Source organism: Colius striatus, chromosome 8 (genome assembly GCF_028858725.1).
Source record: "Colius striatus isolate bColStr4 chromosome 8, bColStr4.1.hap1, whole genome shotgun sequence".
NCBI lineage: Eukaryota > Metazoa > Chordata > Aves > Coliiformes > Coliidae > Colius > Colius striatus.
The window spans coordinates 10,606,169-10,616,949 of record NC_084766.1 but is presented as its reverse complement, the minus strand read 5'-3'; positions in this window follow the sequence as shown (position 1 = coordinate 10,616,949).

Below are 10,781 nucleotides of genomic sequence, written 5' to 3'. Positions count from 1 at the left end.
AAATACGAAACTGATGTTAAATTAGTTGCCAGGCTGTTTCAGAGGATGAATCTGGCATTTCTGTTAATGACTGGGCAGTACGAAGCACACTTCTGCAGTGGAAATGGAGTCTATTATTAGGCGGCTTGATATGTTTGGAAATAGGACAAGTGATCTCTGACAGTTTCCTGCTGTAACCCTACCCATCAGTGAGGAAAGCTTTGGCTGTTGAAGAGTTTTATGTTGGCACTGCAGGCAGTATGTGTTAGGACTCCTAGCCCTAACTAGGCAGCTGAGCACTGTGACCGTACTGATCTTGACTTTAATAAACAAGACCTGAGGTTTAACGTTTCTTTTTTTACTTCTCTATATTTGCAGGGTTCTTTTCCAAGAAGAGCTTTCCAGACATGCTGCAACTTGAGTATTAATTGAAAGCCTTTCCTCCTTCTGTCTGCCACATTTAATACAAACAGGCCCAAAAGTTTCAAATGCTTTTTGGAGAGTGGCAGGAAAGGTACAGCACGATCATCTGTGCCTCATTTTCTTGCAAAGCAGGCAGTCAGCATTGGCAGGGAGGTAGAGGGGGGTAGGTACACAGTTCTGCCATTGAGAATTAAATTCTGCATTTTATTATAGCCCCTGACAAACAGATCTGGAACAGAAGGAATGAGATGCTTAAATAATTGCTCTTTATTGTAGAAGAAAAAGTTACCTATTGCATAAAGTGTTTACTGTGGAGTCAGTCATGAATAGAACATTTATCTTCTTATTTGCAAGATCCTAAGAAAATGTACTGTTGTTACCAAAACACAAGACAAATGAAACTGCTAAGTTTTGTTAGATTTAAAGTATATTCTGTGCCTTGCTCAGTTGATGGTCTTTATGTCTAGGTGCAAAAATGGATTGCATTCCTTTGGCAGCTGTTAAATTTGCTTGCATCGTGCTGTTACTAATTCCTGCATCATGTACTGACATTCAACAAGGTGCTGAGTAAGGGCTACAGATCATATGCTATAAAAATTGAGATGTTTGTTTAGCAAGAAGCTGACACTGAAGTATTTTTTTTATTGGAAAGATATTTCATTTAAGGCTTTTCAGGAGGACCTTTCACATATAGATATGGTGAATGTGTTGGGCTGGGTCAGATTAGAAATGGCAAAACAACAAATGATAACAAAGTTAGGTATGTCAAAGGAAGTGGCAAAAGCTGCTTTCTCCTATGAAACAAATTTCCTCAGATTCGAAAGAGTTATTTCAGTGATGTTTTTTCATGTAGATTCAGTTATGCTGAAGAGCCAGCTTAAAGACTTGTCAGTCTTCTCACAAGAAGTCTTTAGCGACGTTTCAGTGTACTCTCTACCAAAATCCAGTCTGCTCTTTACTTTTTTTTGGAAGAAGGATATTTATGCTTTTAAATGTCTTTGAAACAATTGGAACAGTTCTCAGAAGGTGATACCCACACTCATCTTGTACTGTGCTATATCATGTATTAGTTTTGTTGCAAGAACTGAGTCATAGAACCACAGAATGATTTAAGTTGGAAGGGAGTTTAAAAGATCATCTAGTTTAACTATGTTGCCATGACAAAGCAAATTCCAGTTGCTCTACATAGCTTGTCTGCTTCTAGTTTCTTGTCTCTTTCATGGTTCTGTGGGGAAGGCTTGACTCCTCTTTTTGCTCCTTGTGGTAAGGCCTCACATTTTCTGCAATAGCTTCTTACGTTATATTTCTGTAGTGTGTCCATAGTTTTTTGCAACAACACTGTCGATCAGCTTTAGCTATCTTTGTTCACTATGTGAAGTATTTGCTTGTCTGGGTTTTTCCCATTAGTATTAAATAATCACATCAACCCAAATTTACTGTATTAGCCCTAAAATAATTTAGTGTCACTAATGCCAGGATGTCTGAAATGAGCAACTCACTGAAATTCTTGGCTAGAGCTATAGAAAGAGAATAATATATGACTGGTATGAATGCAGATCTCCCACTTCTCTGCCTGCAGATGCTTAAGACTTCATTTAATGAGGAATGGGAGTCTTTTGCCTGTGTGGTAAGCAAGAGTGAAGACCATTGTTTAAAGTTGTGATTTCTGCCACTGAAGTACTTGCTTAAGGCATCTAGCAGTGCGTCATTGTGGGTGCTGTGTTGGAAACTCACTCAGGGAACCTCTGGAGATGCCTTATTTATTTATTTCTTTGTGTAACTGAGATCAGCTGCTTGTTTTTCCAGTTCGGGCTCACATGTAACAGCACAACACACTGCAATGTGCTGCGGTGCACGAGTGGGAAGGAGCTTGGAGCATTTCCTTTGTAAGCTGCCCTTGGGATCAGGCCCTTCTGCAATGAGACTGCAGCAAATGTTGTTTCCAGCTGCCTTTGGCTCCGAACTTAATCTTACTTGGTCATAGTTAAACTTGCAAAACCACTTTTAGTTCAAATTAATGTTATTTGTTTTTTTCCCATTTATCTCAGAGATTGCAGGCTGAAAATCATCCAATTAAACTCTTCCCTCCTTCCCTGGTGTCACAGCTCATGTTGAAAAGTAAACATGTTTTCAGTGATTAACAGCAATGACTAGAAGATGTTGCTGAGTAACAAGATGGATACTTACCCCCCTGTTTTGTAAATGGCCAGTGTTCTGACCAGCTGTATATTTACAGATTATATCTAAATTGTGTGGAGGTTTTGTAGTTATAACTTTAAAGTTTGACATATGACATGCATATCAAGTTGCATTAGGTTATGCTGTCTTCTGTTGGGATCAAATTACTTTGCTGTTTAATTAAAATGTCCCTGGGTTAGAGTGGCTGTCTCCCTGCTTTGCATTACTTAGGGGACCATCTTTGCAAATCAGGATAACTGAAATTGTCTGGCATGTCTTGAATTACAATAAATACTGTGAATGAGGTTATGCAAGGGTTTATAAAAATGCTTCAATTAATTAGTATTTGCTTCAAATGAAACAAGGTTATGTGAAGGTGCTGTCAGGGAGTAAGGGACAAAAAAATTACATCTGTTGGACTGGGCTTGACAATTGGTATTTCCCCAGGTATCAATTATAGGTAACAATTAAGTAGTCATTTTGAGTGTGTGGATGCCCACTTTGGCTACCAAACAGATTCTTGGGGAAGAGAGATGTGGAAGCAGAAATTCCCACTGAGATCACCATTTGCCTTCCTGCTTCAGTAACAGGAGATTTGGATTTGCATATGACAGACTCAACTAATGAAAACAAGGTTTCAGCATCTCACCTGGAACTGGAATGTGTGATGGAGCAGCTGCTGCCATCTCAGTTTCTCTGGAGAGATCATCTGCCTTTTGAGGGTCTTCCACCTTTTTAGAGTTTTTTTCTAATTTTGCTCAAGAAGTGGTATCACAAGACTGCAGAAGTCAGACTTAATTGTACATAATAGAAAGGAGCATCTTGTTTGGAACAGTGTTGAGTCAGTAAGGACCAACGGGATTGAAATTCTATGCCACTGGAGAAATTAAAAGTAAAAACCTGCCTTTGCCTGATTTTTACATGGACTAGGGCAGTGTCTGTGCTGCAAGAAGATGCTGAAGTCTCCACTTACCATATTCTTCCTTTTTCTCCTCTTTATCCTCACCCCAGGTGCTGTGCCAAGCTAGAGGCAGAGAAGGGGCAAAGACTAATCATATTTTATTTCTTCACAGCTCTTTAAAGATTTCTTCAAAGAGGTAATATTGTGTTGGAACTGTACTATTTAGGCAAAATGGCAGTGTATGGTGCCAGAGATAATTGCTTCAGCTAGGGATTCAAAGGCCGTGAGCTGTCTAGAGCTGAAGCTGAAAGTTAAGTTTCTCTCCAGTGACATCAGAAACTGATGACCAGCTTGTAGGTGGAGCCTCTTGGGAGATCTTTTCTTCCTGGGAGGATGAGTGAGGCTGCAGAAGCTGGCCCGGTGCTTGTAGCTTTTGTTCAAACTAGTCCAGTAATTCAAATTCCCCATGAAGGTGAGCAGATAGGGAACAAACCATGATTACAAAAAGATTGTGATGCTTTGTCATTTGCTTTTCATCTTCCTGTTTCTTGGAGAGATAAGTCTGGGATCAGCCAAACTGAAAGAAAATTCTCCTTCCTTATTCATTCCTTATTACATTTAAATGTATGTTCAGTAATTGCCAGTCAGTCATCTGAGGGGTGTTCCTTAAGTATTGCCTTAGCAGAAAATCCAGGTACTCTTAATCACATTTGAAAAGACCCAAGATCTTGGGCAGAAGCCCAAGTTTCTTTGTCAGTCTCAATTGCAATGTTAGAAATACTGAGTTCTGGTGCTGTAACCCACTTTGAAGGGGAGGAGTTGTGGCTTAAGAGATGGTTGTTCTCCTTCAGACTGAAGAAAGTGAGATGATGCAACCACTAGCAAATGGCAAGGAAATCTGTATGGAAAGAAGAATAAATTCTCTTCTCTTACAACTACACATGTTCAGCCCAGACTGTTATTCCTATGACTTCTTTTTGTTTGATTTTTTTTTGTGCAAACTGCACCAAGAGGCTTATTGAATCTTTGCCTTTCTGGCAGGTTTGGTCAGGCTTGGGAGACAGTTTTTCTTCCCATGATGTATTTATTTCTGTTTTTTGTTTTGTTTTGTTTTCTCCTCCAGAAAGCAAAGCTGTATACACTGGCATATGAGCTCTGGTAAGGAACAGTGGTCAGACTGTCTAGTTGCAGAATAGCCCTTAAGCCTGTGCTTAGTTTTTACCAGACAGAGCCTTTACTGGGTACAACTATATCTCCAGCTACTCTGGGAATGTTTTTCCCCTCAAATTTGCCCTACGTGTCAAAGTTCAGGATTGGCACTCAGTTAGTTCCTTGAACAGAGAGCTCAGTTATCAGTTATTATGTGTGGTTTCAACTTCATGATTTAGACTGAAATGGAGTTTAAATAATTTGTAAGGCCCAAAAAAGAGCTTTACATGCTTCACTACAATAGCTTTTAGCCCACAGCTATTTTTGCTGATGTTCTGCTCTTTAGTAGCAACAGTGAGATAGTGCCTTTAGATAATGAAGCAATACTGAATTTTGAATGCTGATTTGTTTTCCCTGGAACAGCATCAAGAGAATTAAGAGGCTTAGGTGCCAGGTGGAGATTAGAGGAAGAAAATTAAATTCAAAACAGGAAGCAGAGAGGAGCAGGCTCCAGTTCAACCTTCATGACATTTCACTCCAAGAGTATTGACAGTTGTGTTGACCTGCCAGTTCCTTTCAGTTCTGCAGAACTGCCAAGGAAGCATGCAGCTTTCTGCGTGCTTTTCTAAAGCCTTTAAAAGGAAAATGGTGCCAGTTTAATAGGCCAGGGAAGGAGGGGTGAGTGCAGGCAGCGGGGGAAGGCAAGCAGGCAGTTTGAACATGTGCTTCCCACAGTTTTGTTGGGCAGTTCTCCACATGCCTGTAATTTATCTGCCTGGAAATAGGCTCTGCTGAGCCACTGCAGGACACCAACACATCCCTTGCCAGAGATGGGTGCGGATAGAGGGAAACAACTCCGAGCTTGCCAGGTGGGTTAGTGTAGTGCTGCATGTCCTGTAATAGCCTTGCTGTGACTCAGGAGATGTTTGCTGGGGCACGGCACTGGGCTAATATGTGCCTGGCTGATGGAGAAAAGGAGCAGTTCCCTGTGCCCTGGAGACATACCTGTGTTTGCCCTCTGGCATCCACACCCTGAGGAGACACACGGTGTGAGCAGAAATGAAGTCAGAAGGGTTGCTGCTGGCAGCTGACAAGAGGTTGTCTGTCAGGAAGGGTTGTGGCCTGTGTACTCTCCCCATAAGCACAGGGAAAAACAATGCATGTAGCAGTAGGAGAGAGCTGCTTTCTTATCAGGACAGCAACTTTTCCTTTCTGATAATTTATTTTGGTGAGTAGACAGAGCTGGCAATCAAAATACTGTGAAGAGGGATGCGTGGCAACAATCCTTTCAGCCTGCACTATGGCTTTTAGCAGATAAGATGTAGGAAAATCTATGTTGACACAGCAATGACTAAAATAGAAATACCATTTTTTCATGCCTCTTTTCTTGCCAATGATTACCTAATGCTAGATGCACTTTTTTTTCCCCTGTTAATACTTCTGTCTTGGTTGTAGCTCACATTTCCATTTTTCCCTTTGGTTTGAGACTCACTATAGTTTCTCCACCAGCTTTATATACTTTAAAATGTGTCATTTTTTGTAGAGCTTACACATTTTTCAGGTTAAAACAGCTCACGATGTGTTGGAGTAAAATACACAAATGCTGCATGTCTAGGGTGGCAATGAGAACCTGTTGTAAGGCAGTAAGACAGGTTTGTCTGATGGAAAGTCAGCTGCGTGTATCTGGCCCTGACTGTTTTTTGTGATAATTCAGGGCTGTTTTTATGGGCTAAGCACACAAGCCTTGTCAAGGCTGAGATGGTGCAACCGATGCATCATAGTGCATTTAGCAAATGCTCATGCTGTTCCCAAGAGATTACACAGAGAAAGGAAATACATCCCTGAATGGGACAGTTTTAAGCAGTTTGAGCTGTGGAATAGGCAATAGAAATTTTCTGGTTTCCTCTGTTCAGACAAATCACTGAGGCTTTTTAACATTTCCAGTCCTGCTTGCTGAAGCTGTCAGCTCTGAAGTGTAAGAGGTCAGCACGTTTGGCATGGGTTTGTGGGCTTGTCATATGAATTGCAAAGTCATAGCAATTTTGTTCCTACTTTTGCTAGTGACTTTTTGCCGAGCTCTCCACCAAAACCAATCTGTGCTTCTCAAAAGACATCCAAACAGCACATGGGACAACATTGGCTTATTATGTTCTCTTGTCTCACAGCAACCTTCTCTTCCTCCCACTGGGTCCATCTAGCCCTTTTACCCCACAGTGGCCCCTGGCCCCGGTGCTGGGGTGGCCCAGACACTGCATCCTATGCTGCGGGTCTCGCAGCTAGAGGGTGCTGACAGGCTGCCTGGGGTGCATGTGCTAATTTACCTGTTGATTGGTGCTGCTTTCAAAAAGCAGCACCATCAGCTGTGAGGTTCTGTGGGATGTTACACTGTGGCCTTCTCTTCCACCAGGCTGGCATTTATTTTGATTTGTGGGAAGAAAAGGTTTTTGAAGCAGCTAAAATGACCTAGAGGGTGATGATGTGACCTTGTAATGTCCAATGTTCTGGATACAACACAGTTGATAATCTTCCTGTATCAACAGTGTAATTTAGCAACTCCAGCAGAGCAGTCACAGAAGGTCTGGAGTGTTTACTACAGATAAGACAAATTTAGTGATGTTTTCATAAGCTGATTAATTTGTAGCGTTTTTTCTCTGATCTTCTGACACCCGGGAAGAGTTTTTTTTCACTGGAGTTGTCCACTTGATAAAAAGAAGAAACACTCGAAATATATCAAGGCAGCAACATAATTAAAATCAAGGCATCACAAATTGTGGTTTAGGATAACATTAGATAGCAGAAGGCAAGCAGTGCAACTGAAACACAGCAATTATGGTGGACACTGCTTTAAATGAAAAATGTATAGTGTTGGTTTTTTGATCAGCATTGTATGCCCACATGTCCTTGAAAAGTTGCTTTTGGAGTTGCCAGTGGATAATGAGGATCATATGGAGGGCCCAGCTGAGTGGTTGCAATTGGATTGAATTTCTTTGCTTCAGGTCAAGCTTCATGCATTTCTTGATGAACCCTGCGGTTCTACTCTGATCCTCAGCATCCAGCACTCAGAGGCTGCAGCTGGCATCAGTGGGGCTGCTTTTCCCAGTGTTTGCTTCCAATCCTGAGCCACTGCAGCCTCTGCGGCTGGATGTGGGCCACGGCAGGGGAAGCAGCACGGCACGTCCCTGCTGTGGCCTCCTCACCAGGCAGCTGCTCTGGCTTCTCAGCTCTTGCACACCAAGAAGGGCTTGCTTTCCTATTTGGCTGGAGGCTCCCGAAGCACAGATCACTAGGTCAGCAGAACAGGCTGCTTGCGGCTTTGCAGGAAAACTGAAATGAACCATAAAGCCTCGGTTAATTATTTTTCTTGCTGCTATTGTTTTGTTACTGCTGCTGACAGTGGATTTACCTCTGCCCTCTCTCTCAGAGATCCTGTTGTTCCTAACGCTTCTGTAAAATTCCCTTGTGTTTCAAGGCAGAAAACTGAGCTTGACTGTTTTCCTTTCATGTTTATTCTTTATCTCTTTGAGGTAGCTGCAACCATCAAGAGCAGCCCTCTCAGTAGCTGGAGGCCATGCTCCCCCCAGTAAAGTTCAAAAGCCACCCCTACGCTCCGGCAGCCCGGCACACAGCCTGGCCGGGGCACTGCCCTTCCTCACACGCCTTCCCCTGGGCGGCAGGGTCTTGGGAGACCAGAAGTTTTGGTTTTAATTTAGACGTGGCCCTTGAAGTCAGGGTGGCTGCTCAAAGTACCACATATCCTATTATATAGCTGAAGTCCTGCAGGGACTGACTTTGATCCAAAGGTCATGAAGGAAGGGTTTGAATTGCAGCCTCACAGTATGAACAGTTACAAGTTTAATTTGTGCTGCCTGCGGCCTTCTGCTCTCTGTATAACAGCGATGCGAGGAGAAGTCATCCCTCTGAACTGCATTACTTTGTACAAAAGGAAAATCCTGTCTAAGGCTTGGGGCTCCTTGCTGTGTCTGAAGTGAGATTTGGAAGGACCACCTCTCTGGCAGGCCGCGTGTGCCCTCTAGCTGTTGCAGGCTTTCTGGGGAACCGAAATGTCTTCATTTTCTATAAGCCGTGCTTGAATTTTCAGACGGGTCTTGAAAACAAATAATTTCATGGGAGCAGTAGAGACCAACGGGCTGGTTGCAGACACTGCTGCCTTGTTTGTCCTGTGATGATCCAATAGAAAAAAATTGTGCTTGCTGCTCAGGCAGAGAATTGATTGCTTTAAAAGGTAATTGCCTAGAGCTTATTTCAGCTGCAGAGAGTGGCACGTCAGCAGGATGGTTCCTGTGGCATCTAGTAAGGTGGAGGGTGAAAACTTGCTGTGGGGTGGGGAGAAAAGAGTTTGAGAGTTGTTGGGTTTGTATTTTATAGTTTTTGGATTTTTTTTTTTGCACTGGCCTTTTTGTGAGATGTTTCTCTGCAGAGAGCAAATTACAGGCAGCACATGGACACAGTGCGCTGGGGCACTGGTGTCTCTGAGTACCTTGGACTTTTGTCCGTTCCAAAGGAACCCAGTGAAGGTGGTGAAGCTGCTCCTGCTTCAGCTGCCTTGCAAACAGAGCAATAAAGTATGTGAGGGCATGGAGCGTAGGAAAACACTGTTTATGGTGGCTGGAGGGCAGTAGCGGGGCAGAAGATTTGAATGCAGTAGAGAGTGATTGTCGCACACCAAAATGCCTCTGTATCCTCTCAGATATGAGCACTGGGTGCCATACTGCTGTGACAGTCTCACCACAGAGTGTGAGAGAAGGGACATATTTTTACTCTTTTGTCAGTCATTTTTGTGTGGAGCAGTGTTGGAGAAGACAGCTTTGAACACCACCTGTGTGCCCAACACCTTTGAAAAGGCTTAGCTGTGGAGTGGTTGGTGTTGCAGGGTGGTAGTGCTGGGGGGATCAGGGCAGAGCCTGGGCCTCTCAAGCAGCCACAGCTGTGGTGAGGGGCCCAGGTGAAGTGTATCTGTAGTGATGAGCTGCTCCTGACTGGGGAAGGATGATGGGCTGCTGGGCAGGCAGCAGAAGGTAGCCATGGAGTATGGAAGTGTAGGGCAGGCTAGGCCAGTCCTTTCTCTTGGGCTGCTGAGCAGGGTGGAATCTGCCCCCATTTCAGCCCATGGGCAGAGCAGGTATGGGGGCTGTGGAGAAGGCTGAGCTTTGCATGCCACTAGCTAAAATGGGCTTGGAGAGAGCCAGCCATGCTGTGGGAATGGCCTGTGTGTCATAGATGAAGGGATTAAATGCCCGTTGTCCTGGCTGAGTCAGCCAGCTAGTGCTGGCACGTAATTTTCTGAGGGCTGGAAAGCACAGTTCTGTGTGTGGCAATTTTTGTTCAGAAATGAACCTTTCTCACTGGGGATTCAGCCATGTGCTGGCTGCACCTGTGCAGTGAGGGTTGGCATGCCCTAAAGGGAAAGCAAGATTGCTGCCTCCTCATGCCAGGTGGGCAGGAAAGCCTCAAGTTGTTGGGAGAGAAAGCCTTAAACCATAGAATTTCCAGATTCTGTCTTGGGATCTTTGGGAGAGGTAAGTGGGCTCAAAATCGACACTATTTTTTAAGTCGTATTTCCTTTACTAAGGAAGAGGGAATAATCTCTGCTACCTGTGCTGAAACAGCCATTCAATGCATTGACAGAGTACTTTCTGCTTTTCTAGTACTTCCATAAGAGGCACTGACTCAGTGCCTGTATATCTTTTTTTGCCTTGTGTGCCTTTTCCTTCATATGTACCTATCAAATTTGTATTAATAATCTTCTCCAATTAGATTTAACTGCAGCATTACTTGCATTATCATGGTTTATTTCCTAGGAGCGGCTTTGTAAGTGGAAGAATTATAATAGAAGATATTAGGCTTAACAGCATCTGCATCTTCCATATTTCAGAAGCTGGATGAATCCTTGCTTGTATGTTTACCATGCTTGATTACACAGATGTTTCATAAACGTGTCTATAATATGTACACACTGCAGACCACCTCAAAATATTTTACCAACAGCTGCTAGCAGGCAGAATGGACAGCATGTAGTCTGAATATCTGCAAAGCTGCATTGGAAAAAACAACTCTGAAGTAAATATTAAGCACACAATCAATGTGCTTCAGGAAGCCGTGCCTTTGTGTGCATTAGGTGTCATGGAAACAT